Source organism: Palaemon carinicauda, chromosome 18, assembly GCF_036898095.1.
Source record: "Palaemon carinicauda isolate YSFRI2023 chromosome 18, ASM3689809v2, whole genome shotgun sequence".
Lineage (NCBI taxonomy): Eukaryota > Metazoa > Arthropoda > Malacostraca > Decapoda > Palaemonidae > Palaemon > Palaemon carinicauda.
Genome location: NC_090742.1, coordinates 78138092 through 78166025, shown reverse-complemented (window position 1 = coordinate 78166025; position 27934 = coordinate 78138092). Strand labels below are relative to the sequence as shown.

Sequence of the window (27934 nt, the reverse complement as noted above, 5' to 3'; positions counted from 1 at the left end):
TACTGGAACTAGAACTAGCAATAGTAATATCGATAGTAGTAGAAATAATTATTGATATAGAAAGATATATAGAAAGAGTTCGAACGAAAGAGAAAAGATTCTTTTATATTTAGAAAGAGCAGTAACAGGAGTCATATAATTTCATATTAGTCAACCTCTATGAATTATGGGATGAAATATATATTAGTAGAGAATAGCTAATAAAGTCAGTATCAAATTATATTATCGAAATATGTATTATTTTCATTATTGTCGTAGAACTTCAAAAAGTAGATTACTTTGCTTAATAAGTTTACAAAATCTTCTCTATTCTCTTCCGAAGTCTTTCTGTATATCTTTCATATATCTTTCAATAGTAATAATTTATTTTAGTACTATCAATCTCAATACTGCTAGTTCTAGTTCCAGTTTATACCAGCAATTCAGTGCAGTTTTTAATTAAATAGAATGGTCAACATGATTAAGGAATAAATAAGGTAAAAAACGTTGAATTTGGTTAAACATTGTTGGAACCTTTTCGAGGGTGTAAGAGGTTGCCGCAAGTTTGGAACAGTAATGTCTCCCATCACTTGTTTCTCATCCCTGTCAAGTTGCAACAAGGAACGGCTATATTTTAAACTACTGCGCAATTCGTCAGTTTCCCATTATTATTAAGGTAATGCGTAAGAACTTTATTGATATTAAATGATTTTACAGTAGAAAATGGTCTTCTTTCTTGGTGTGAAACTAGTCTGATAGAAGTGTAGTTTATAGCCTAGGCTTATATTTTTTTGTTTCAAGATTAGCAACTTCATACTAGGTTAGGCAGACCGTCAGAGTAGGCTTAGCTGTGAGAATTTGCGTAGGGCCTATCTTGGAATTTTTTAAAAATATGACTAGAAAGGCAATAAAGCTGATTTAAACCAAATTACGATTTCTTTTTAACAAAATAAACTCTCTTGTTAATATTGTAGTTACCTAACCCCACTTTACATACCTTTATCTTACATACTCTTACTTCACCTAATCCTCATCTCACCTACTCTTACCGTACCTACTCTTACCTTATCTACCTGTACCTACCTTACTTACCCATAGTTTACCTCCCATACTCATAGTTTACCTTCCCTACGGTACATGGCTTACCTTCCCGACCATTAGCTTACCTTCCATACCCTTAGCTTACCTTCCCTACCCTTAGCTTACCTTCCCTACCCTTAGCTTACCTTCCCTACCCTTAGCTTATCTTTCTTACCCGTAGCTTACCTTCCCTACCATTAGCAAATCTTTCCTACCCTTGCCTTCTCTACCCGTAAGCGTATCTTCCCTACCCTTTCCTTATCTACTCTTAGCATATCTTTCCTATCCTTGCTTTACCTATCCTTACCTTACCTACTCTTACCTTACCTACTCTTACTTTGCCAGCCATCATTACCTAACCTCACCTTACCGGCCCATACCTTTCCTAATCTCACCTTACCTTTCCTAATCTCACCTTACCTTTCCTAATCTCACCTTACCTAACCTCACTTTAACTTGACCCTACCTTACCTAATCTCACCTGCCCTTACCTTACCTGATCTCACCTACCCTTACCTCACTAAATTTAAACATCACCTTACCTACCCATACTTTACCTGACCTTGCCTTGCCTTACCTACTCATACCTTACTTACTCACACAGTACCTATTAATACCTTGCCTACCCTCAATTTACTTGCCCTTACCATACCTATTCATACCTTGCTACTCCTACCTTACCTACTTTTACCTTACCTACTTTTACCTTACCTACTCTTACCTCACCTACTCTTACCTCACCTATTCATACCTTCCTATTCATACCATACCTACTCATACCATACTTCATATTTACCTTTACCTACCCTTACGGCTTATCTACCATAACTTTACCTACCCCTGTTTGACCTTCCCAATCCACGGCTTACCTTTCCTACCTTTAGTTTAGATTTCCTACCCATAGCTTACCTTTCCTACCCATAGCTTACCTTTTCTACCCTTAGCTTGCCTTTCTTACACTTAGCTTGCCTTTCTTACACTTAGCTTGCCTTTCTTACCCTTAGCTTCCCTTTCCTACCAGTAGCTTGCCTCTCCTACTCTTTAATCTTACCCTTACATAACCTACCCTTACCTTACCTTACTTTAGCTAACCCATAGAATGAAAGAAATAGACGCACCTTAGCCTAAAAGCTCCTCTAATTCTTACTTGGTCTTGCATGATCCATAACCAAACCCGATCTACAGCTTCGGGCAAAGATAAATAAAAGGAGAGCCTTTGACTAACTTAAATATGAAGCTTGGGCTTAATTATCTTTGGGTACAAACACTTCCAACTTTGACATCGCTTAATTGAATTTTGTATGAAAATATAAGTAAACTATTAATGTATAATGAGGTGGTAACAAATTAGTTTAAATGTTGCACTTACAGAAATTGTTTAAGACAAAAAAAAGTAACTCCTTTTTTTTTCTTTTTTTTTTGTCGCTGTTGATTGCTGAGTTTGGTTCTGGTTTTGGTGGTGTTGAGTGATATAGATGGAAAAAGTACTAATATTGTCAAGTTGAACAGTTTACTTAAATATATATGTAGTAAGATGGGTAATGGTATGATACTTTAATATCATGGTAAATAAGATATGGTTATGTTCAGGTTTGTGTGTTTCTGTATCAGTGAAATGAAATGTAAACATCAATGCCGTTTTCAAATTTTATTGTTGATGTTTGATAGTTGAGTGTTTTATTGCTCATCAGTATTCACAATTGTTTGTGGAAGCTTTTTTCTGGTCCAGTCATTGCCTAACAATTAGAAACAATAGAATTAAATTTAAATTCTTATGAATCATTTCACACATGTTTTTATATTTTTTTACAACCTTGTCTTCTGTTTCACTAGATTTGTAATATGCCAAGTTTGTCCCCTGAAAGAGGAGGATGTAATATCTAATGGTTCCAGCAGAAATGTAAACCATGTCGTTTACACAAGCGAATGATAACAAACATGCAAAAGCAAAGCTTGAATACTGCAGATAAAACTTTATAATAAGATATAGGTAGTTAGCCGGGGGATTAGGTCGCTTCGTACCTTAATCACTGTGCCCCGAGTCACTGTGTCCCGTAGTCAACTCGTACCATAGTCACATCGTACCCAAATAACCAGTTATTCCAGGCTGTTGGGTCGTGAATAGGTGATGGGTTCACTGAATTTTGTCCGGAAAATACTTGCCCACACGGCCAACCCACGTAGAGCAACATGTACCACTTATCAGAACAGAGGAGCAGTAACATAATGTTTGATTGAGCAAAGTGAGCCACGGTGGAGCAAAGGCCTGTTAGTGTATAATTAGTGTTAGTGCATTAGCCAAATTAGCCAACATATTCGTAGATACAATTAAAGTAACTTATACGTTTGCGATTTTTCTTCTCATTATTTCATACTTTCATGTCGCTTCGACTCAATGTTCATAATGCTGGTGCTCATTAGATATGTTCGTAACTGCGTACCACCGTACAGCAAGTGGCCTGCTTGTTAATATTCAATGTTAATTAGCAAACCTACCCAATATAAATATAAAATAGGATCAGCTGTAAGTTCTAATGGATTTTCTCATGAAGATAACAGCCATTTTCTATGGTACTTATAAGGTATCCGCTTGTTGCTGCATTGCACTTTGGGTACGAGCTGACTTAGTACAAAGTGACTTGGGGTGAAGTAACTTAAGGTGAAGAGCCTTGGGGTGAAGTGACATGGAAGCGTTGGCCGGTAGTTACCAGCCAAAAGTATGGAACCCTGCCAACCCCTGCTTACTCACTAAGTAGTCCCTTTTATATGCCATTGGAGGCATGCTCTTCAACTCACGAGGGACTTTGGCAAATTTTCAAGCTTTTTTCAGCATTTTTTATCAGCACTCATGGATTTGTTCCAGGTATGACACTATCGCGCTTTGGTATATTGTCCTCGAGTTTGAGACATGCTTAATGATAATATGTCTCCCACAGCTCTTCAGGTTAGCCAAAGGTGAACGCAGGATTCTTACTTTTGTCGCCTTGGAGTTAGTCATCCTTGAAGTTGAAGGAACAGATTCCTTCCTGAAGGAATTCTGTTTCCTACTTTGTTTGTTCATGCAAGCAGCAGCTCTCATAGCCAGTGCTGTTGATTCAATATTCTTAACCTCACTAATTGGAAGCCAATTGCCTTGCATTGCTGACCGCGAGGCAAGGTCTGTGTGCATCATGCTAGAGTGTAGACATATCACCGGTGCAGCACGATCTCTCTCTTTCTCTTTCTCTTTTTATTCATTCAAATTTGTAGATGAAAGATTTTAAGTCGTAGTTGTTCCGTAACTGGAATACAAACCACGCTATCTAATAGGTGTATTACTTTCGTCGTAGTTGAAATGACGAGCCCTTAAATTTTAACGAGGGTTTACTACCCACACCGCTAGTTAGCGTCGGTAGGTGAGGGGAGCTCGTTAACCTCCCCCCCCCCACACGCACACACCTGTGCTTGAGCTCACTTTGCTCTCAGCTCAGATGGTGGTCGGACGTGTCAGCTCTCATCCTCGCCAATCTCGCCGTCATATTGGCGGCCATTAACACTTTTTGCTCTTTCTTTTTCTAGTTACTGTGTACGTTAAGTTGGCCTCTGCGACCATGCGCACCGGCCCTGGTTTTCCCGACTGCCCCTGTGGAACGTTCATGTCGGCGGTCGAGACTGATCCTCACGCCCTTTGTCCTTCTTATAGGGGCCAACGGTGTGATAGTGTCAACAAGTGTAGTGAGTGTAGGGACTGGTCTGCCTCCCAGTGGTAGAGGTTTTCTCGACGATGGAAGAAGTCCAAGCGGGATATTTCTCCTTCGAAGATTGCTTCTAAGGAAGGAAAACCCTGGGCTTCCTTTTCCGTTGCCCAAACCTCCTCTGAAGCTCCCACTCGGTCGGTCTCTTTTGAGAGACCGTCGAGTGGTAGCGTAGACCGATTTATTTCTAACCAACCTCGGGTCTCGAGAGATGACGTTGCTTCCCCTTGTGAAGCAGCTCCATCTCTCCCCCAGGGGGAGGACATGTCACTAACTTCCCTTTTTCAGCTTTGGTCCTCCTTGGGGCTTATGGGTTCGCCCTCCAAAGAGGTCTTGCTTGATTATATCCGCCTGGGTGCTGCTGTTAAGCAATCGTCGTCACCGTCAGAGGTTGATCCTCTGTCTCTTGTCGACGTTGTAGTGTCAAAGGTATCCAATGCAGTTTCACCCATCTCCTCTTCCACTCCAGACTCTACGGTAGCTGACTGCTTAGTTTCCCCCATTCCTGATCATCCTATGAGGGGGAAACTAAGTCCATTGTCAGTCTCTCCTGCTAGTGTTTCTCTCCCTCGGGGGAGTTCACTTACAGAGACTCCTCTTCGGAGGATTGCTGAAGGTCAGCTTGCTGATCCAACGGCCCCCAGGGGGTGCATCCGTCGGAAGGCTCGCCTTCCTCTTCGCCATAGAGGCCTTCCTTCACCTGCGGTGAGGAGGCGCCTCTTTGGTTCAACATCTATGCAGTCCCCCGCAGAGGACCTCCAGACTCATCTTCCATCACTGCACCTGCATTGGTCCTGGACCTCTCAGCAGATCGTTCGCGATCTCCTTCGGTGGAAGATCGTCCTTTTAAAGGACACTTTGACCTTCGACCCGACAGACCTGCCGACCTGCCATCGCCGTTCCTGTATGGGCCTAACAAGGCTCCACCTGAATGTGCTATTGTGCGCCAACAGTTTACGCGCTACGTGCCCACGAAACCTGACCAGCGCTCATCAGTAGCTTGTCAGGCCCCAACATTACAGTGCGCTGATCCTCCTGCTCGTCCTAACTCAGGGCACCAACAAGTGCTTTCACGCCAAAATGCGCATACGCGCCAGCAAGAACATAGCTCCACCACGCGCCATGCGCGCCCTCGTGCACATGCGCGCCCTCATGCGCACATGCGTGCCCTCATGCGCACATGCGCGCCCTCATGTGCACATGCGCCCCAGTGCCAACGATCTCCTGCATGCCAGGGCTCTCTCGAGCACCCTGCGCACACTGCGCCCACGCACCCTACGCATACGTGACAACGATCTCCTACGCGCCAGCGCCCACCTGTGCGCCAATACTCACCTGCACTCTAACGTTCTCCTGCGCACAAATTACCTGCTCGCAATCGTTCTCCTGCGCAACAGTGCTCTCCTGCGTGCCAGTGCTCCCGCGCGCTAAGGCTCCCACGCGCCAGCACTCTCCAACGCGCCAACATTCTCCTGAACGTGCGCATGCGCGCCCTACATCATACTCTCCTACGCGCCATGCGGAGCCCCATCCTACACGCCAGGTAAACCCTGCGCGCCAACTTTCTCCTGCAAGCAGGCTTGAAGATGAGTTAACCATGCTGCCCTCACCTACACGCCATCCCTTACCAACGCGCCAGCGCTCACCTGCGCGCCAACCTTCTCCAGCGCGCCAACCTTCTCCAGCGCGCCAACCTTCTCCAGCGCGCCAACCTTCTCCAGCGCGGCAACCTTCTCCAGCGCGCACTCACAAGGATATACGCGCGTGCCATGCGCACGCGCGCCAACCCTCTCCTAGGGATGCGCGCCAACATTCTCCCATGCTCCCGCGTGCCCATCATGAATCTACTGCCCGCCCACGCGCTAGGGGACATTGTCCTGCGCGCACCCCAAGCCTTTAGCAGATGCGCGCGAACACTCTCCCACGTGCCCCAAGCCTTTAGCAGATGGGCGCGAACACACTACCGCGCTCCCCAAGCCTTTAGCAGATGCGTGCGAACACTCTCCCGCTCGTCCCAAGCCTTTAGCAGATGCGCCCGAACGCTCTCCCGTGCTCCCCAAGCCCTTAGCCCGCGCGCACATCGAGATTCTCCTGCGCGTGTATATTCTCCTGCGCGAGCGCCATCAGTCTTGAGTTTGCGAGCACCAATATTCTCCCTCGCGCGAGCGCCATTTTTCTCCCTCGCGCGAGCGCCATTTTTCTCCCTCGCGCGAGCGCCATTTTTCTCCCTCGCGCGAGCGCCATTTTTCTCCCTCGCGCGAGCGCCATTTTTCTCCCTCGCGCGAGCGCCATTTTTCTCCCTCGCGCGAGCGCCATTTTTCTCCCTCGCGCGAGCGCCATTTTTCTCCCTCGCGCGAGCGCCATTTTTCTCCCTCGCGCGAGCGCCATTTTTCTCCCTCGCGCGAGCGCCATTTTTCTCCCTCGCGCGAGCGCCATTTTTCTCCCTCGCGCGAGCGCCATTTTTCTCCCTCGCGCGAGCGCCATTTTTCTCCCTCGCGCGAGCGCCATTTTTCTCCCTCGCGCGAGCGCCATTTTTCTCCCTCGCGCGAGCGCCATTATTCTCCCTCGCTCGAGCGTCAATATTCTCTCGCGCCCGAGCCTACGCATTGCAAGGAACGACGTCCGGTAAGGTCGTCATCGCCTCATTCCCCTCCCCACAAGCGCATACCACCACGCATTGTGGGAGAAGGGAAACTTCCAGAAGGGTTCAGGATACCAAAGCTACCACAGGTGAACCCACCTATTCCAGTGACTCCTCCCAGGGATCCTTCAGTCCCTTTCCCTTCAAGGGGTATGTCGGACAGTGCGTCTGTCAGCCAACAGCCCTGGTTCAGTGCCCTGATCAGAGCCGTAACTCAGGCTTTCAAGCCTGTCCTTTCTAATTTAGGACACGGAACCATGGCTTCCTCTACCCCACTGAAGAGGAAAAGAGGAGTTCTGGATGCGGTCACTTCCCCGAGGACGAAGCTGACTCCACCCAGACCTTCGAGGCAAGGTCCTCCTATTCCTCGGACTGCCTCTCCTTCCCTTTCAGACGAAGATCTCCCGTCTCCGTGGGAATCACGCAAAGAAAGATTCTCCCCCATCGCACCAATAGAGGAATCCTCTCTTGGCGTCGAGAGTTCCACACAGTCCGGATTGGAAGGAACATGCCACCCTCATCAATGTTGGAGTCTTACATCCTTCCCCAGAAGGAATCCAAAGACTTCAAACCATTGCCTAAGTCCTCCACTAGGGCTAGGATGGAGCCAGGTAGCCACTCAGGGAATGTTCGCGATTCTCCCCAAGAAGAGCCTTCGGGGATAGAAGGAGACTTCACTGCAAGTCTTACAACAGGAGGAGACTAGCAAGAGTCAGAACACGCGTTTTGGCAAGTTCTGACTCTAATGAGGGCACTCAATGGGTTTTCTGACCCAGAGATCCCTCCTCGAGAGGGCAAAGACACGGTCTTAGACCATTCCTTTGGTAATCAAAAGCCCTCTGAGACCAGTGCACCCCTGCCCTGGTCTCAAGGGGTAAAGAGTACCAGGGACAAGATCGACCAACAGCTCTCCAAGATGTCCTCCTCCAACCGTTCCGGCACCACCAACAAGCTCCTCCCACCTCCTCGCATACAGCAGAGGAGGTACTTCGAGATCCTAGAAGAGCCTTGTTTAGCTCTTCCACTTCACCACTCGCTGGAAGAGCTAACCAGGGGAGTCCCTCTTGAGAGAGACTCCAACCGGCAGGTCTCGTTCTCGGCAGCCAAGATCCTCTATCAGGAGAAGGTCGCAAAGTGTGCTATGCAAGCTACTTCGTGGCTTGATATCTGGTTGAGGACCTTTGGTAGGGATTTCTCCAAGGAACGTACCAGGAAAGCTATGGAAACCTTCCTACTCTCAGGTACTTGCACGATCGAGTTTCTGGCCAACCAAGTCTCGAACTTGTGGGCAAATGCCATCCTGAAACGCCGGGATACAGTAGCTGAGAGATTCCATCAGAAGGTCTCTAGCGCTGAGATCAATAAGCTCAAACATTCCTCCTTGGAGGGGTCTTTTCTATTCGAGCCTAAGGATGTGGAACATGCTGCTGAGAGGTGGAGGAAGTCACATCAAGACTCCCTCCTTCATAGGACTTTAACATCCAAGCCTGTAAGCCTCCAGCACCACAGCAGTCCCATCCAGCCAAGACTATTACGACGACAACGGCAGCGAATACGATGGTGTCTAAACCCTTTCCTGTCAAAGTGAGGAAAGACAAAAAGTCAGCCAGGGGAGGCAAAAATCCTAGAGGAAGCAGTCGAGGCCGCAAACGCTAGGATAGGCAGTCTCCCTGCATGTCTGCCAGTGGGGGGGATACCCACAAAGTTGCGCAAACAGTCCTGGACAATCTCTGTGATCAATCTAGGATATCCCGTCCCGGTCATAACATCTCTACCTCCCCTGATGACGAATCCAGTGTCATTGAACTCCCTTGCCATGGGATCGGCAAGGGGGCAAGCCCTTCGGGCAGAAGTCCAGACCCTGTTGAAGAAGAGCACTCTCCAAGAGGTCCTCGACAGATCCCCAGGCTTCTTCACTCGACTCTTTCTTGTAAAGAAGGCGTTTGGAGGCTGGAGACCAGTCATCGACCTCTCAGCTCTGAACAAGTTTGACAAAAAAACTCCTTTCAGCATGGAGACCGCAGACACGGTCAGACTAGCAGTAAGACTGCAAGACTTCATGTGCACACTGAACCTAAAGGATGCATACTTCCAGATCCCAGTCCATCCTTCTTCAAGGAAGTACTTAAGATTCAGCCTGGACAACAGAAAACACCTGTTCAAGGTGCTGTGCTTCGGTCTTTCCACAGCACCACAAGTCTTCACCAGTGTTCACCCTAGTATAATCTTGGGCACACAGGATTAGCATCCGTCTCCTCTGTTATCTGGACGACTGGCTAATCCTAGCAGACTCGGTGTCAACCCTTCTTCAACACCGAGACAAACTTCTGAGACTTTGCCAAGATCTGGGGATCATGGTAAATCTCAAGAAGTCCTCCCTGCTTCCCACTCAAAGACTGTTATACTTAGGCATGATAATAGACACCACTCTCCACAAAGCCTTACCATCAGACGACAGGATAGCAAAGCTGAGGAAGGTCTCAAGACCTTTTCTCAGATGTGAAGAACTTCCAGCCCAGTCGTGGTAACGTCTCCTCAGTAACCTTTCATCGCTTGCCCGTCTAGTTCCCAATGATCGCCTCAGGATGAGATCCCTCCAGTGGCGACTCAAGTCCCGGTGGAATGAAGCTTACGACCCCCCCGGCCCTGGACATCCAGATCCCCATGGGACCTGCGGAACTGACGGACCTCCAGTTGTGGGTGGCAGACGAGAACCTACGAAAGGGAGTGGATCTTCTCGTCCTCCCCTCGGATTTGATGCTGTTTTCAGACGCTTCTAAAAAAGGGTGGGGGGCCCACGTCCTGCACCACACGACCTGAGGCCTCTAGTCAGAGTCAGAAAAGTACCTCCACATAAATCTCCTAGAGATGAAGGCCGTCTTTCTAGCCCTTCAACAGTTCCAACAGTACCTGGCAAGTCACTCTGTGGGGGTAATGAGCGACGACACCACAGTAGTGGCCTACTTCAACAAACAAGGAGGTACTTTTTCGCAGCAACTATCCCATCTAGCAGTAGAGATACTGCGATGGGCCGAAATGCACTCGATACCACTATCGGCACGCTTCATTCTGGGCAAAAGGAATGTGCTCGCTGACAACCTGAGTAGAGCATCTCAGATAGTGAGTACCGAGTGGTCTTTGGATCATCTAGTAGCCAACAAAGTCCTGACTTTGTGGGATTCTCCGACTGTGGACCTCTTCACAACAGCCCTGAACTTCCGGCTCCCGCTGTACTATTCCCCAGTCCCAGACCTCAAGGCTCTCTGGCAAGATGGTTTCCAACAACGGTGGGAGAACATTGACGTTTACGCCTTTCCCCCGTTCTGTCTGATGAGGAGGGTACTCAACAAGAGCAGAACATCAGTCATTCTTTCAATGACCCTCATAGCTCTGCTATGGCATCACGCAGAATGGTTCCCGGACCTCCTGCAACTCCTAACGGAGCCGACAAGAGAATTCCCTCCACGACACAATCTACTCAAACAACCACACGTCATCATCTTCCACAAAGCCGGAGCTTCAATACGACTTCATGCCTGGAGACTGTCAAGCATCTCCTCTCTGAGAGAGGATTTTCGCAATAGGGTGCAATCAGGATGTCTGGACATCTGTGGAAGTCATCAGCAGCAGTCTACCAGGCAAAGTGGAAAGTCTTCTGTGGCTGGTGTCGTGGAAGGGGTATTCTTCCACTCGATGCCACTGTTCCAGCAATAGCGGAGTTCCTCTTGTATTTGCGTGAAGAAATGCGCCTATCAGTCTTGGCAGTGAAAGGCTATCGCTCAGCCTTAAGCCTCTCCTTCAGGTTGAAAGGAATGGACATTTCTTCATCGCTAGAACTTTCTCTACTCATACGGAGTTATGAACTTACCTGCCCTCAGTCGGAAGTGAGACCTCCTCCATGGAAAGTGGTTTGAGTTCTCAGGTCTCTTAAGAAACCTCCCTATGAACCATTACGCCAGGCATCAGATTGCCACCTAACTCGGAAGACGGTGTTCCTGATAGCTTTGGCCTCGGCCAAGCGAGTCAGTGAACTTCGTGGTCTCTCGTATGACATAGCCCATTCAAGGGGATGGAGGGAGGTAACGTTCAGCTTCGTCCCTGAGTTTATTGCTAAGACTCAGAACTCGGGAGTAGCGGATCCTCGATACAATTCCTTCCGGATTTCTAGTCTCCTTACTGTAACAGATGACCCACACCATCTCTTGCTATGCCCAGTAATGAGCCTGAGGCTGTTCCTCAAGAGAACAGCCGCAGCCCGTCCTCGTGTGCCAGCACTATTCATCAGCACAGGAAAGACTAAGAGGAGGGTCACCAAGAACACCATCTCTGCATGGATTCGCAGGGTCATTGACCTGGCACTGAATACAAACCCCCCTCAGTCACGTCGCCACAGAGCACATGATGTCAGGGGCATAGCTACGTCTCTGACCTTCAAAAGAAATTTTTCAGTGACGCAAGTTCTTCAAGCTGAGGAGTGGAAATGGCAGACCACGTTCACATCCCGCTACCTGCAAGACGTAACCCACAGGAGACTCGATACTTTTTCTATCGGTCCTGTGGTGGCTGCAAAACAGCTGGTTTAAAACCTCAAGCTCCTTATTGGATAAGTAGCAGAAGATTGAGGGCATTGTTACCCAGTTTTAGTCTGCATAAATGAAAAGGTTTGACTGGCCCTTATTCTTTTCTTCATCATCCCCTCCCTTGGGGAAAGCAGCATCCTGGATTCTCTGCATAGCTGACCTCAAACCACTGCAGGTAAACCATGCTCCCTTGTGTTCCTAGTATTAATATTAATACTGTTACGTCCCCATACCCTGACGAGGTGGTATTGGGAAAGTCCTAGTCTACAAGTTTCCATCTAAAGAACTTCGGAACAACTTTCTATGAGGAGTCACACTTCTTCATACCTTCACACACAGCTTGCGTACGCCGCAGACCTTGTGTAGCAAGGTTTTAGCGAGGTGCAGGGGCTCCTTATTTCTTGAGTGCTAACACACTTAGATAAGGAGCCCCCCGGGCAAAGCCAAAAAGCCAGACTGGCTGGGACGTCCACTCTTCCTAATGGGTGAATCACCCCTATTAAATAGCATGGTTTGTATTCCGGTTACAGAACAAAGACAAATTCGTAGATAATTTGTATTTTTCCTAACTAAACAAACCTTACCTATTTAATCAAATTTTCCCGCCAACCCTATCCCCTTGAAGTCCTACCTCCAAGCAAAGTGAGCTCAAGCACAGGTGTGGGGGGGGGTGTTAGCAAGCTACCCTCCCCTACCCCCGCTAACTAGCGGTGTGAGTAGTAAACCCTCATTAAAAATTAATGGCTCGTCATTTCAGCTACGCCGAAAGTAGTACCCCTATTAAATAGCTAAGGTTTGTATAGTTAGGGAAAATAAATATTATCTACGAATTTGTCATTTATTCTTATGGAGGAACATAAGTGAAAATAAAATTACACCATGGTAGGAAATTGCCTTGCTTATGGATCTGTGAAGGGAAAGGACCCTCCACCACAAGAAGGGTTTCTCTATAGACACTAAGACCAGTGATGTTAACTTAAAGAAAAAGAAATGGCTTTGCCCCAAGTATGTAGGTGAAGGCAAAATATCAATGACGAATATGCCAAAAATGGAGAAAGCTAAAGACGCGGGACCTCACTAGAGGTTAACATGAAGGGAGAATCGCCGAATTGGAATATCATTTCACTGCGCATACTGTGGATGCAGCAAATTCCACCTAGAATTTTGACCCAATAACAAATGATGTTACTTAGAAGCTGGATTATGTAGCAAAGAGTATGAAATCAATTAAGTTAACGCTTCTAACATTGATGGACCCCAAAAAGAAGAAATTGATATATGTTGACAAAGTTAAGGGAAAAGCTATTGGTAAATAAAACAACTAAAGCATCAACTACAATCACTGACAGGAAAATGAGGCTGAACATACACTTAAGGATACACCAATTTTTAATATAAGGTCCACTTCAAATGGAAATGTTGTTTTCAACTTTGCTGATGAAAATATAAGAGATGAAGCGGCAAACAAGATTCAAACCCTGGTTGCAGACACCGAGAAGAGATAAATTGGTAAATTAAAACCTAAAATAATGATATGCAATGTACCAGGGGTTTTCATAAAAAATTTCCCCTGACCCACTTCCAACAGATATAGACAGACAAAACTTGGAACAGTTATTAGTCTTTCTCTACATAGGCACCACCACCGGTTGTGTATTTTCCCATCATTTTATGTAACTCTGGAGACCTTGTTAAAGTCGGTGGGTTGAGCCTCAGACCATGATTCCACTTTAGGAATGTGTCTCATCATCTGAGAAACGTGTTTCCTTCAAAAATGACTTCATAGTTGAAAAGTGACAAAAGTCAGATGATGCCAGATCAGGAGATTAAAGGGTTGAGGAAGAATTTCACATCCATAAGAGTGCGTTTCTATCTTGGCAATATGCGAGTTGTAGACAGGAGTATTGTCTTACAGGAGTCAAACTTCTCTGGTCAGCATGCCACGCCTTTTAAGTTTGCTGAATTTTTGCAATTTACTCAATTTACGCAGTAGGGAAGCATAGTAAGTCCCACTAATTGTGGTACCCTTGGCCAGGAAATCCATCACCACTACTCTGTATTGGTCCCAAAAGAAGATAAGCATGACCTTTCCTGCAGAAGGTGGCACTCTTGCCTTCTTTGGGGGTGGTGAGTCAAAGTGCTTCAACTGCATTGACTGGACTTTAGTCTCAGGATTATTGTGAAGGACCCATGTTTCATCCTATGGGATATTATTATTATTATTATTTTTACTTTCTAAGCTACAACCCTAGTTGGAAAAGCAGGATGCTATAAGTCCAGGGGCCCCAACAAGGAAAATAGCTCTGTGAGGAAAGGAAAAGAGGAAAAATAAAATATTTTAAGAATAGCAACAACATTGAAATAAATATTTCCTATATAAACTATAAAAACTTTAACAAAACAAGAGAAAAAGAAGCTAGATAGAATAGCATGCCCGAGTGTACCCTCAAGCAAGACAACTCTAACCCAACACCGTGGAAGACCATGGTACAGAGGCTATGGCACTACCCAAGACTAGAGAACACTGGTTTGATTTTGGAGTGTCCTTGGTAAGCCTTGAGTATGAGACAGTTTCTGACCAAGAATGGCGTGACCCTATTTACCCACCCTCCCTATTCACCCGATCTTGCTCCCTGTGACTCCCCCCCCCCCCCCCCCGAATGAAGAAAGTCCTCAAAGGAAAAAGTTTTGCAGACGTCGAAGAGGTTAAGAAGAAAACGACGGAGTCATTAAAAATAATAACTTCACAAGAGTTCCAGAACTGCTTTCAACAGTGGAAAACAAGTCTGGACTGGTGCATTGCTTCAAATGGAGAGTACTTTGAAGGTGATAAGACTATAAACATGTAACAATAGCTGAATAAAATTCTATGACACAATTCCAGTTACTTTTGGGGCCCCCCCTCGTATTTCTCTTCCCTAAGAAGTTTTTACATAACTATAGAAGTTCATAAAACCTCTATAAAAGGCTGAAACGAACGCCTATGGCGCATGCGATCTCACCAAGACAAAACCTCAGGGTTATTGCCACAAATGTGGTTTATTACCAATGGCTTGAGTCATCCACATGCGTCGGCCAGGGACACGAGTTTTTGTTAGACACCGAGTTTTGTAAAATATAATTGTTCTGCGTTATTTTCTTGGGCTTTGTAGCCCAAGGAAATGGAGAGCTCTTTGTAGCACTAGCACAAAGGGCTTGTGATATATACCCTCACAAGGTTTTTCTTTCAAGCCTTTACTCCCAATGGAAAATTGTTATTTTCTGCTTACGATTACGAGCAATAGCAAGCTTCGTACAAAAGGTGGCCAAATGAATGTTGTCAGCTTTTCATAACGTTTACCAGACAAACTTTGTCAGCTTTTTAATATATTTATCAACGTTAGCAAGCCCGGCCCAAAAGACAGGCAGGCAAACAATGGAGGTATGATCGCTAACCTAATTGTATGCGTTGTTTTCGCGAGGGCATGAACTCACTTCTTATATTACAGCTAGTCGATGATCAAATTCCTTAGGCAATAATGTTGCGATTCGTCGCACATACATTATTCCCTCAAGCGAGATTAGACTCATTGTCAAACGATTACCCGGAGGCAAAGAGGTTACGCATGCGCAGCCGTAGACGGACATGCACATATGCGAGCAAGCAATCTTACTGCCGACGAGGACTATAGATAATTTTACAGTTAGAAATCCCCTTCTAATAAATCATTAGTGCTGATGGATATATTCCTAATGGGAAACCAGATTATGCATTACTCTTTCCCTCCCGTAACCAGATATACTGGTTATGCGGTCTTCCTTCATCCCAAGCAGTTCTTTCCTAATTTTCGACCGGAGATCTCTTTTTTTTTTTTTTTTTTTTTTTTTTTTTTCTAAATTCTGAGACTAGAAACTTCACATAAGTGAATCAGTTTCCTGAAAGGGAAAATCCGAAACTTATTCCAGTTTTGCCGATTGGAGACGAAGAAATACAAACGTTTTCATCGTTCACAGAAAGGAGGAGGTCTCAGTTACGAACGTTTCTCAACATTCGCCCACCGAGTTCCAGAAACTATTAATAATTTGAGCTATGCCCATACGTTTGTCCGCTTCCCTGGTCTGTGTTACGGGTCTGTAGATGGACTTACTTGTCCAACAATAGATTGGAAATATGGAAGTAGTTGTTCGATTGCTCATTACCGACCGGTCTCCTACCCGTAAGCGAACACTAAGGAGACTAGCTGTAATAAAAGCTTCCTCTAAGGAGCACTAGCTAGTCTGGGTTTACTGATTTCAACATACTTACTTAACCACATAATCTTCGGGAAATGAGGACAGCCTACCTGACCCTCATGTACTTCCATCATCTCCTTTCAGGACATTGTAGTGCTGATGAGCGTTAACACTACAGTAGTGTCCCACTTAAATACACATGGGGAGACCATATCAGAGCACCTATGCCTGCTTGCTGTGAAATTGTCAGAGCATGTATGCCTGCTTGCTGTGAAAATCCTCAGGTGGACAGAAGGGAATTTGGTATCTTTAACAGCATGCTTCATCCTGCGCAAGAACAACGTACTTGCGGCAATCTGAGCAGGAGGAGTCAGATAGTTGGCTCCAGGTGGGCAATCGACCTGTCCACGATGTCCCTAAACTGGAACATCCAGTGTACTACTCACCAGTATCGGTACCACAAGCGTTCTTGCAGGATGCTTTTCAACACCTATGGAACAAATGGACATCCATGTATTCCCTTCCTTCTGCCTAGTAAGGAAGTTATTGAACAGGGTAAGGACATTGCCAATCTAGCAATGACCTTCTTAGCTTCACTGTGGCAGCATGCAGAATGGTTTCTGGACCTTCTGCATCTGCTGGGAGAGGCACAGAAAGAGCTCCCTCCACTTCCCGAGCTACTCAGACAACTGCACGGCAAGAGTTTCCACCAAGCGATACCATCGCTATGTCTTCACACCTGTTTGCTATCCAGCAACTACTCAAAAAGAGATGCTTTTCGAAGCCTGTTGCTAGGTGCATGACAAGATACCTCTGGGAATCCTCATCTGCGGTGTATCTGGCGAAGTGGTCCTTCTTTTGGAGTTCATGGACGTGGGGAGTCTCCCCTCAGTGCTTGTATTCCAGCAGTAGCAGAATTTCTACTGTTCCTCAAGGTGGAATAACCTACTCAGTGTCAGTGGGAAAAGGCTTTCATTCAGCCAGAACATGATCTTCAAACTGAATCGAGTTAATATTTCCTCTTCGACGGAATTGTCACTCCTCATACGGAACTTTGAGCGTTCCTCCCCTCAGTCAAAAGTTAGACCACCTCCTTGGAATGTTGTCAAGATCTTACATTCATGGAAAGGAGCCCCTTATGAGCCTCTACGTCAAGCCTTGGATAAGGACTTGCCCTTAAAGAAGGTATTTTCTTGGCCCTGACTTCTGCAAATTGCCTAGATGTGTGCACTCAAGGTGTAAGAAGGACTCTCGCCTGAGCACTCGCTTGCTCCTGAGCACAAGCTCTCACTAGAGAGCTTACTCTTACAGGAGAATGCTAGCTCTTCTGAGCATTTGCATATTTTTCTTCAGGTGCACTGGTATGGCCTTCTACAGATACTTTGTGACGACAGTTGATCTGAAGAATGCTTTCACCCAGATCCCAATACATCCTTCCTCCAGGAAGTACCCCTGGTTTGTCATATGGGAGAAAATCTACCAGTTCAAAGTGAAACGTTTTGGTCTGTTGAAAGCACCGCAGGTATTCATCAGGGTATTCACCTTTTTATCTATCTGGACTCATCCCAACGGGATAGGTCTGTTACATTGCCTGGACAACTCAGGAGAGACCTTTCTCCTTCACCGGGATATGCTTCTTTCGTTTTGCCGCGATCTGAGATTGTGGTAAATTGAGAGAACTTAGTTCTCTTGCCCTGACTGAGATTGATTTATCTCGGATTATATACAGACATGATATGTGGGAGTCTTCCCCTCTTAAGATCGTTTAGCCTGTCCATGGAAGGTGGTACTTCCCTTCGGTTGACATTCTCAGCTGCAAATACATAAGTGGCAGAGGCTGTTGGGCTCTTTGCATGTCTAGTCCCCAAAGGAAGTTTCTGGATGCATTCCATTCAGTGACAACTGAAGGAACACTGGTTTCAGAGTTGCAATCTTCCCAAGAAGCAGGTTCTGGTAAGAAAGAGCAAAGACGAGTCATTGAGAGATGGCTAGACTAATCTAATCTCCTTAAGGGCTCAGCCCTTCTCTTTCCACCTTCGAAGTCAAGACTCTTTATGGATGCAGCAAAAGAAGGGAGAGGGGCACACCGTCTGCAGCATTTGCACCAGGCCGGTAGTTTGACTAAGACCACCAGAAACACATTGTGTTGGAGCTCAAGGCAGCACTTCTAGCTTTCCTACACTTTTTCTTCTCCTGACAGACCACTTTGTGGTGTTGATGAGTGACACCACCACCTTGGTAGCATACATAAACAAGCAAGTAGGTACTATTTCACGGCAGCTTTGCTAAGTGTTAGTGAACATTTTGAGTAGATGAAGATCAATGCGATCCCACTGTCAGCCTGCATCATCTCTGGCAAAAGGACCACCCTAGAGGACAACCTGAGTAGGAAAATGGAAATAGTTTGATCCAAGTCATCTTTGCATCTTCGTATAGAGAACAAGATCATAACTTTGTGGGGTTCTTAACACTAGACCTGTTTGTGACCTCACTCAACCAGAAACTACCGGTATCGTATACTGCTCACAGGTTCTGGATCCAGAAGCGGTGTTCAACGACGCCTTACAACATCCCCCTGGAGAGCCTTAATGTACTGTATATGCTTTTCCATCCTTTTGCCTAATAAGAAGTATACTTAACGGGACATTAGTATCTTCCAGCCTCAACCTGACACTAATTGCTCCAAAGTGGCTGCAGATAGAATGGTATCCAAACCTTCTACTGGTCCTCCTATGCCAGCCACATGCCCAGATTTTTCAAAACTCGGTGGAGATTATCCAGTATCTCCTCTTAGAGAGAGGATTTTTTCAGAAACTTGTAAAACAGATATCGGAATACCACATATCATCATCTGCTTCAGTCTGCCAAGATAAGTGGGCTATCTTTTATGGTTAGTGTTGGCTATCAAGGATATACAGGCTCTATGAGGAGCGTCACCCCATGAAGCCTCTTGAAGCCTCTATACCCTTGAGGATCAAATTTTTGCCTTACCTTTGGGAGGAAAAACTCCGGTCAGTATCAGTATCACTCTGATGCTGTTCTCAGACTCGTCAAAGAAAAGGGGGGGGGGGGCATGTTCCGGTTCAGGGCTATGGTCAGGACCTGAAGGATACCACTCCATCATTCAGGCAGACTTAGGGGCCGTAGTCTGGCCCCTCTACAGATCCTATAGCTCCTGCCGAGTCGCTCCGTGCACGACGACTTCATGGTACTGGCGTATTCCAACCAGCAAGGGACGCATTTTCGTACCTTCACATCTTGCAGTAGAGATACTGAGATGATCCGAGATCCTCTCAATACCACTATCGGCTCGCTCATTCCGGGCAGAGGAATGTTCTCTCCGACTATCTGAGTAGAGCCTCGCAGATAGAGGGTACCTGGGGGTCTTTGGCCTTTAGTAACCAGCAAGTCCTGGCCTGGGGGACCTGATCGCGACAGCTTGGATCTTCAAGCTTCCGCTGTTCTTCCCCCCAGTCTCAGACCCCATGACTCTTTGGCAAGATGCTTTCCGGTGATGGTAAGACAACATCGACGCCTGCGTCTTCCCACCATTGTTGTGTGTTGAGAATGGGTCTCAACAAGACCAGGTTGTCTGTCAACCTTTCGATGGTCCTGAGAGCTCCACTGTGACTATACGCGGAGCGGTTTCCGGACCCTCTGCTTCCCGTGACGGAACTCCCGGGAGAGCTTCTCCCACGGCACAGGCTACTCAAACAACCACACTACAACATCTTTCACAAGCCAGGGCATCGCTTCGGCTTCACGCCTGGAGACACTACGCCTCCTCCTCAAGAAGAGAGAACCCGCTACAGTCGCGGGGCGGAGGTCGCGTCACCTGCGATAGTCATCCGCAGGGGTCTACCAGGCGAGGTGGAGAGTCTTCTGTGGTTGGTTTCGTGGGAGAGATACCTCTTCCCTTGAGGCCTCTTCTCCAGCAATAACAAACTTATTGCTTTTTGGCTGGAGGAAACTCCTTTCCGCTCTCGGCAGTGAAGCCTGTCGCTCAGCCTTTCCCTAACCTTCAGGCTGAAAGGAATAGACTTTTTTCTTTACGCTGGACCTTTCCTCGCTCATGCGAAGCTGCAAACGTCCCTGCCCCCAGTCGAAGTGAGACTTCCTCCATGGAGCATGGTTCGGACTTTTTAGTCCCTTAAGAGATCTTCTCAAGAACCATTACGTCAGGCCTCTGATCGTATTCCGTCTTGGGGGACAGTGCTCTTGCTCACTCTGGCCTCGGCCAGTGTGTAAGCAATCTTCTTGGTCTCGTACGACTCCGCTCTTTCTAAGGAATAGGGGAAGGCAACATTCAGGTTCGCTCCTGAGTTGTTTGCTAGACTCAGAATCTTGGGGGCCCGGCCCTTCGGTCCAACTCATTCAAGATTTCGAGTCACCATTCTGTATCAGATGACCCAAAGCTTCTCCTTCTTGCCAGTAAAGGAATCGAGGGGTTATCTTTGGGAACAGCTGCAGTTTGTCCTCACGTGCAGCCAGGTTGGGAGCACAAGAAGGACACGGGAAAGTCACCAGTATACCTCTTCAGCTCGGACTCAAGGACATTCATCTCGACCTGAATCCAGACCCTCTCCCGTCACGTCGCCCTACAGCACGATGTCGGATACATCGCAACGTCCCTCGCCTTCGAGTAGTACTACTCTGTGACGCAGGTGCTACAAGCTGGAGTCTGGAAGCGTCTAATGACCTTCACAGCCCGCTTCCTGCAGGACATGATCCACAGGAGTATCGATACGTTTCTATCGCTCTGTGGTGGCTACACAACAGCTGGTCTAACCTCAGGCTCCTTTTTGGACAGGTAGCAGAAGGTTGAGGGCATTGTTATCAGGTTTTAGTCTGCATGAACGAAAGAAGTATGGCTGGCCCTTACTTCTTTCTTCATCGTCGCCTCTACTGGGAAGCAGTATCCTGGTCTCTGCATAGCTGACCTCAAACCTCTGCAGATAAACCATGCTTCCTTGTGTTCCGAGTATTGAGTCAATACTGTCGCGTCCCCCATACCCTGACGAGGTGGTATTGGGAACGTCCTAACCCAGAGTTCCTTCTGGAACTCCAGGTCACACTTCTTCCTTCACACACAAGCTTATGTAGGCCACACGTTTCCTTGCAGAGCAAGGAACTTGTGAGGTGCAGGGACTCCTTTTCTCGAGTGCGACTCACTCGGATTCTGAGTCACCAGTTCACCGGTGTGAGGGGGGAGGGGTAGCTAGCTACCACTCCCCTACCCCCCTGCTAACTAGCGCGGGGGTAATACACCCTCGTTAAATTCTTATGGCTCACCATTTCAGCTACGCTAAAAGGTAAACCCAATGTAAATAGCTAAGGTTTGTATGGTTAGGAAAAATACAAATTATCTCCGAATTTGTCATGTTTCCTCCTCGGTGAAATTGTCCATGCTTATACGAATCTATGAACATTCCTGCCCTCCCCCAGAGGGGAGACCACCACACTGGGTTCTGTCTACCTTAAAAAGGTTTTCATATGATCCACTGATGTTAGCTATGGATAGAGGCCTCAAATTGAAAACAGAAATTTTGCTTGCTCTCGCCTCGGCTAAGAGGGTCGGCTAGTTGCATGGTCTCTCCTTGGCATCACTCATTCGAGGAGATAGGGTCAGGTTTATTCTCCTTCATCCTTGAGTTTATTTCGTTGACACAGAACCTATTGGTACCTGATTCTAGATTCTCTTCTTTTCAGATCTCTACCCTTCAAGAAGCAACTAATGATCCTGATCAGTTGCTTTTGTGTCCTGTGAGAGTGCTAAGGCGCTACGTCAAGCAAACTCTCACAGCCCATTCCCATACTAAACATCTTTTTTGTGAGTAGAGGAAAAGTAAAAGTGTTTAAGAACACTTTCTGCTTTGATCAGAGAGGTCATTAACTGCACGGTTAGTCCATCGTCCCCTTCCTCAGTAGGTGGGACATGAGTCAGTGCACATGACGTTAGAAGTATTAGTAGTACCCTAGCATTCTCTGTGTCGCAGGTCCTTCAAGCGGGCATTTGGAAATGTCAGGCGACTTTCGCAGCCTCTCGCAGGACCATTAGCTCTAGAATGAGGAAAGTGGTTATGTATTAGCCTGGCGTGAGTATAAGAATGACTGGCCTTTTCTTTTCCTTCACCTTCCCCTCTTTTTAGGCAAAGCATTTGATTCCTTATCAGGTGAATCCAATCTGGTCTGCGGGAAGGCCCCACTCAGCGTATAGTTGTTTTATACAAGTCTTGCCCTCACACTCCTTGAGAGGATGAGTGTGATGTAACCAGGCAAACCCATTAATTTATGAGTGCCAGAGATATGCCACCCCATTAGGCTGCCTGAAGTTACAACAGAGAGGAATTCTGCTCATTACTCTCTGTTGTTTGGACTACTGGAGTTACTAAACCACGGGAACATGAGGTGTAAAGATCCATCACTCTATCTGTTACATAGAATCTGAAGATGGGTATCCCAGGTTAAACTTTCCAGCCAGTTGTAATGATGACTTCCTCCCTCCTAAAAATGTCTCCTATATAAAGGACGAGTGTTTGAATATGTAATGGAACAAATGAAAATTTGAATGTATTTGCATTTCTCCTAACTATACAAACCTGAGTCTTTACTCTCACTTACACACCATCAACAACCCCCTAGAAAATCCCAACTGTAATCATAGTGATTTGTCAGTGAGCCAGCTTGCCAGCATGGTGGCGATGCATGCACCAATACCAACTGGTAACTACCAGTCAGTTGTTTATACCTTGTTATAAATTATAATAGCCATGTCATCCAGCTTCACTGTTACCTATCATATGTAAAGAACTCAGGTTTGTATAGTTAGGAAAAATAAAAATTACATTCAAATTTGTCATTTTTTAACTACTATCACTTTGTATGTTCATTCACCAGGTAAAAGTATTTTTAACGTCAATACAGTATCATTATACCATGTATTTTTCCTGTTAGATTCTTGAAGTTATACAAATTTATCAATTCAACAGAATAAGATGCATGACCAGCTCCACAGCTTTGTGTTGGAAGTAGCTACATTATACTTTCATCTAATAGTTGAAAGTGGATTCCAGTAAATAAAAGAAAGACCTGTCTTCGACTACCTAGACTTAGGTAAGGAACAATTTAAATTTGTTACATGGACCAATGTTTTAGTTGTAGTTTTTCCTACATGAATACAAACCATTTGCTCTTTATGATGGATATGTATTTCTATCACAGCTTAAATATAGCCATAAACTTTAACACAGTGTTAATGACCTTCCACTAGTTAGCAAAGGTTGCAGGGCTAAACCAGCCACCCTGCTCACACTCGCCCAGTGTAATCTTACAAGGCCGTAATGTAACTATTTTTTTTTATTTTGTAGGTTTATCTGGTCTTTTGAAGAATGAGCAATGTGGGTTTGCCCGAGTTTAGTGGACGGCTCTTGCAGCATGTCCATGTTCGTTATGGAGAAGGATCCTCACAGACTTCTCCCTGTGTGCAGACAATACTCCTGCATACATCCTTTCAGTGGGAGTGGTATGGTAGGTGATGAAAGAAGTCTAAAAGTGATTCTTTGACCTTGTGGTCTTCCTCCAGGTCGAAGAAGTCTTGACTTCTTTCTCTGGCATCTCGTAATCTTCCAGGTGACTGCTCGTTTAGGCTCCTCCAACTCACAATCAAGCAAGAGAAATGGCCATTTAACCCCTGGACAACATTGAGGTTCAGAGAACCCTGTCTCTTCCCCTAGGGAAGTGGCGGAGTCCACTACTCATGGGGAGTCTAGCTCTCTTGATGACTTATGTCATTTGTGGCTTTCCTTGGTGCTTTTGTGTTTGCCCACTAAGAAATAGCATTTTTTCCATTACTCTATACAAGCGTTCTCTGTAGGGGATATTACTTTCTGGGAAGGTGAAAGATGAGCACCCACTATACTTTTGGCTCAGTGAGAGAGACCTCTCTTTCCACCCTAAAATTAACTGGCCATTTAACTTTTTTTTCTTATATAATTATAGACGTTTTTATATATGAAAACATTTAGGCATTGTTTCTATGTATATTTAAGCTTTCTGTTTGTGTGCCAGTGTAATGTACCAGGTGATCGAGGGTTCAAAGCCTTCTCTTACGATCTTCCTCCCTTGGACACCAAAATACCGTAGGCTGGTGGCCTTACCTGAGTGACACCTTCGTGTGAATACTCCTTCTTCGGAGGAAGACCGCTTGCAGCCTACATGGTGCTTGACTTCAATCTTGCTCTTCCTCGCTCAGGATGCTGGTCTCCCTCGTTACATGGGCCACTGGCAGATCTGTGAGGGAACACCTTCCCCATTACACGGCTTAGGTTGCTCTCCCGGATGCTTTTTCTTCAGCAATTAAGTTAAAATAATAACTGTTTGTAACTTAACTTTTACAGCACTCGACACTGCACTGTATATGGTGATGCGCCAACAGCCATTCTTAGGCGGTAGAGAAAGTGCATAGTCTTTAGCTTGTCTGCTCCCCTTCTGGGAACCCCTTTATCACTGGTGGATTTAGACGGCGATAGCCGGCAAAGGGAGTGTGCAGTCCTTAGTATGTTTCTGTTCTCGGGGGACACCTTTCTTGACTGCGGGTTAGGTGATCCTCCCAAGGGAGTTTTTCTTTCTTTTTTTTTATTTTTCCTCAGATAGCAATGCCTTTCTTTTTTGTTCGGCTAAGTCAGCCAATTTAGAAGAGCACAGCCGTCCGTTACTGTGAAATCTGCTCTCCCTGCCCCGTTTCAGTCCTGTTCTCCTATGCCTGTGATAACTCCTGATTGGCATGCTGACTACGACTTTTCCCTTATGAGGATGTGGTCCTATCCACGAGTGGTACAGTCATTTGGAACCCCCTCTACCTATACTCCTTCGTTCCTCATGCTCATGCATAAAAATGAGGCTTGCTGGGTTCCTTCAGGTGTTCCAGTCATGGGATCCCTTCGAAGTGAACCCAGAAACTAGCTTTGGGTATGTTTCACAGGTAGCACTTGATGCCGACCTTCAACTTGAACAATGCTTGTTGATAGGAAGCAGAGGGGGCTGCCCGGATGTCGACCTCCAGGGCTTTGACAACGTTTCCTTCCAAGGGAGAGTTATCCTCCTCAGGTGTTGGGCTGCTCTCCCTTCTGAGGGAGAACTTCCCTTCATCAGCTTCCATCTAGCAACTTTCCTGCTTGCAGGAAGCATTGCTGACAGCTTCATCTCATCACAGCAGTTGCAGACTCATCTCCAAAGACTACCCTGTCTCAGGGGGGAGCACATCTTCTAGAGACCACCATAACTCTCCGCTGATGCCTTTGGAGTAGGTTTTCTCTGTGGAGGAACGTTGCCGCCGACGATGATCCCCTCGGGATGACCCTCATTCTTCCTAGGAATGTAGTCGTCCTCATCGTTCTAGACATTCTCCTTCCCCTTCTGTAAGGATACGTCTCTTCGGTCCTTCTTAAGACCAACGATCTTCTCCTGCACTTGTCAGACATTCGGCTTCGAGCCCTCGTCACTCACCAACTGCTCACCACTCGCCTTCATGCAATCATCTTACACCAGGTGCAGGGGCAGGAGTGCGTCACTCATCACCCGGTGACTTTCAGCCCTCGCCTCACCCCTCGCCAGCGAAAGATCGTCATTGGCAGTCTTGTTGTCATCCAGCTCACGCTCGTCACTCGCCCGCTTCTCTGGACTCCCCCCTTCCTAGCTCAATGTCTGCCAGGTTATAGGTACTCTGCAGCCTTTAGGCCTTCGCCAACTTTTTGTCGTTCACCGTCACCTCATCGCTCGTCAGCGAGCAATCGCTCACTAGCTCTCTTAACACGTTTCTGGTATCCAGCAACCTCTGACAGCTCTTTCCCCTTGTGGGTAGAATCACTTCCAGCCACCAGAGAAGCCTTGACCATTTGGGTGTGTTTCTCCTTCTTCATTCAACAGAGATCTTTCTGGTCAGGATCGTAGATCTCTTCCGGCTGCGATCCTCACTACCAGCATGCGCTCTGGTTTCCAGCGAGACCCTCCTGCTTTCTTTATCTTATGCAGAGCGCTCTACCGGTTGGGCTTGCTCGATCACTTTAGAGTATTGAAGCGATTCTCCTTATCCAGTTGATATAGAACTTTGAGGGGCCAGGTAACCTTCTATGAGTGACAGTACTCCGGTATTGATTACCATGACATGCAGTTAAGGGAGTTAAGCATACTTTACCCTCGTGGAACCTAACGCAGCACTCACCTTTGATGGGAGGGGTAAAGCACAAGTTTTAACCTTAGTGCTCAATACCTTACTCGCCTCTGAGAACTTGTTGTTTTACACAAGCGAAGTGCTATCGGTTTCCCGATGCATTCGTCGGTACGCCAGATCTCGTTGGCACTCAAACGTTCATCCCATGCGAAAGTTTTCATCAGAGTGTATCTAAAGGATTTAGGTCGCTTCTTTTGCTCCCTGTGTCTTCTTTTTTGTCACTTGTGGTACATGGTTACCTCACAAGTCGACATCTTCATTGAATGAAAGAGCTTTGTTAGTTGCGCAGGCAGTCTTGCCTAGTTTCCACTACCAGATAGATAGAACATACTTCTATACAGCGGTTGCCACAATAGAAGTCTTCCGACCAATCGCCTCTGCCTCCTCTCCGATGACTGAATGAATCCTGTGAACATAATTCTGGGGGTATTTGCCTCCCCTTTCTCCACAAGTTTGAAAACTTGTTCGATCTCTTATCACGATTCTTGAGCCTACTCCATGGATCCTTCTCCTTGGCCCTTCTTACCTGCACAAAGAGACATAATGCTGTGGGGTGATTCCCCCCTTTTCCTCCCCTCTGTTCCAGGAGATTCTCCTCCAGAGAAGCATATTTGGCCCACTCTTAGCTTGACCTCGGTCTTTTCCTTCAACCCTCTGACAATGACGCCCTCCTGCAGTCAGAGTTTGCTTTATCAACGGCCATACCACGTTGAAACACTGTCTCTTCTGATCAGCGAAGACAAGCAACGTGGGGTCTGGTCAGTACTTGGATTGGGGACCACCTGGGAACACCGCTGTGTTTGGTGTTGAAGAAGTGCTACTTCTCTGGTTGTAGCTACTCTAGCACAGAGGTGGACTTCCTTGTCCCTTGCTTCACCAAGAAAAGATGCCTCTTGGTCATGGCCTGGAAAGGGATGCTGGGGACATCATCGATGTTCTTATCCAAGAGATAACTCCCTGTTTTCTCGTTGTCAAGGAGGTTGCCCCGTGGCGGGTCCCCTCCAATGAGTTTGGAGTATGCATCTCTTTCCAACGAGGACAGAGAATTGCAGCTCAGCTACAAGAGAATACACTTTTTCTCTTACTCCCACCTGTGGAATTGAGGCCAATTCTCTCTTTACCTTCGCGATGCAAACATCCAATCATACGCCCGTCTCAGACGTTACATCTTTGGGCAGAACAACATGTTTTCTTGAGGTCTCTCCAAGCCTCTACAGTCAATTTCTCCAATAAATAGTCTCAAGTTCCATCCTCTCCTCCTGGAACAAGTTAGCTTATCAAACTCTGTTCGACAAGAGAAGACATACAGTCAGACAAGCACTTAGTCCACAGAACTTCCTGGGTACATTCGATCACCAGGACTCTCACTCCTAGGTTCCAGAATATCATTATCGAGGAAGCATCTTCGACAATCTAACGGGTTTTCATGAAAAGGTTTATCCTAGTGTCAACCTAGTTCGTCAGGATCGGCTTTGTTCAC

General features: G+C 46.4%; 1 long non-coding RNA gene across 1 annotated transcript in view; it reads left to right on the top strand.

Annotated features, from left to right (window-relative positions):
* The first annotated feature begins 525 nt into the window (after window positions 1–525).
* Window positions 526–27934, top strand: part of LOC137657116 (uncharacterized) — a 39402-nt gene continuing 11993 nt past the window's right edge. The window contains exons 1-2 of the long non-coding RNA XR_011047113.1: window positions 526–655; window positions 23216–23339. This is a non-coding gene — a long non-coding RNA (uncharacterized lncRNA). The remainder of the gene's footprint in view (window positions 656–23215; window positions 23340–27934) is intronic.